Source organism: Lathyrus oleraceus, chromosome 7 (assembly GCF_024323335.1).
Source record: "Lathyrus oleraceus cultivar Zhongwan6 chromosome 7, CAAS_Psat_ZW6_1.0, whole genome shotgun sequence".
NCBI lineage: Eukaryota > Viridiplantae > Streptophyta > Magnoliopsida > Fabales > Fabaceae > Lathyrus > Lathyrus oleraceus.
Window position 1 is genome coordinate 505,540,926 of NC_066585.1, and position 1,635 is coordinate 505,542,560.

The following is a 1,635-nucleotide window of genomic DNA, read 5'->3' on the forward strand; positions in this document are numbered from 1 at the left end:
ATAGCATGTTCCCCATTGATTGCAGTCTGTCCAAATTGCTGCAGGTTGTACTCTTGTGCTTTTGCCAGGATGCTGCCTCATGTGCCTTGCAGAATGGTTGTAGGGGTTTGCCATTTTAGAAAATAGGCAATGTGATAATGTTCATGTAACTCATATGGGTTGCTACATACTGCAGACATCATACTGCCATTGCCTTGTTGAGTACTTGCTTGCAATGTAAGTTGCTTGGTGCTGATTGTTATTAGGTCAATGTTATTGGTTAAGATAGTTAATTGGTGAATAAGATTGATGCGGGTATATTCATTAGCTTGTCTCCTGCTCCTTGCAATTCTGACTTGGCATAATATGTTATGGGTTCTGACTTGGTTTTTCATGCCCTGATATTTGCTCATGGCCTTGTTTTGCACCAGGTATGCAACCAGCAATAAGTATGCAGTCTGACATATTATACCTCATAGTGTAGCATTGTGTACTATCATGACTTGTGCAACAGGTGAGCATGGATTCATTCTGCCTACGGTTCAGCATTATTTTGGCTTAGTTTGTCATGAGCCCTGTTTATGGCTTGCTGCATGGTTTACTGCCTTGTTTGCATACTGCATAATGGCTTATATGAGTCCTGACTTAGGTGATTTGTTTTGGCTCATGAATTGCTTGTGTGGTTGCTGCAATGTTGTTGTAGGGTGAGGTGTACTCATATCCATATGCAATTTTGAATTGGATATGGTTCATGGCATCCATTCTGATTGTGATCTTGGCTTAAGCAGCATGGAATCATGGTTCATTAGCTTGTGTATTACAACATGATGAAAGATGTGCATTGCTTGTTCCTGACTGATGTAGCAGATTTGCATTTCTTATTCTGCTGTAGGTAAATTTTTTGCAACTCTGGCTTTGGTTTATTGCCTTGAATTCTGACTTGTTTATGTCCATTATTATGCCTTGCTTTGACTTTGCCTTTAGTTCATGTAAGTCATGGTTTTGATTCATGTTTTGCTAAGTTTCTTGGTCATGGCTTAATACCTTTTCTTGTAGGTCATGTGCACATGGAGTGTGGTTGGACAAGGCAACAAGACATCAAAATTTGAATTTGAATTATCATGTGCAAAAGGCAAACTCCAAGATCAAAGATCAAAAATTCAAGATTAGGAATGTAATTAGGATATGGATTTATATTTTTAGGACCCTTAGGGAAAAAGGGGTTGAGTTGACTTTGGTCAAAGTTGACCAAAAAGTCAATTGTTGACCAAAGTCAACCCTTAGTCAAAGTTTTAAAAATGAGTATTTTCATGTAACGACTAATGTGATGGATTGTAATGACCTAAAGTGGATTGAAATTGATTTCAAATTAGTTTGAGATGGATTGAAAATGGTTTTCTTTTCGTACATGTATGCTTGCTTTTGACATAACATGAACATGACATGACTTGTAACATGGCATGATCATATTACATCGCTCAAGAACTTAGCTGTGACTTGATGAAATAAGACTAAGGTTTGAACATGAATCCATAGACTTGATCACCATTTGGATTGTAATACAATAGGCTTTAGTGTTTTGAATAGACAAGGCCATGAATGCACCACCAACAAAACATAGATTAAATTCAAGACTAATGACCAAAAATGCAAACA

General features: G+C 37.4%; 1 long non-coding RNA gene across 1 annotated transcript; it reads left to right on the top strand.

Annotated features, from left to right (window-relative positions):
* Nucleotides 1-493: 493 nt before the first annotated feature.
* Nucleotides 494-1,357, top strand: LOC127105947 (uncharacterized). Its single transcript, XR_007795191.1, has 2 exons — nucleotides 494-871; nucleotides 1,036-1,357. It is a non-coding gene; the product is annotated as an uncharacterized LOC127105947 (long non-coding RNA).
* Nucleotides 1,358-1,635: the final 278 nt, after the last annotated feature.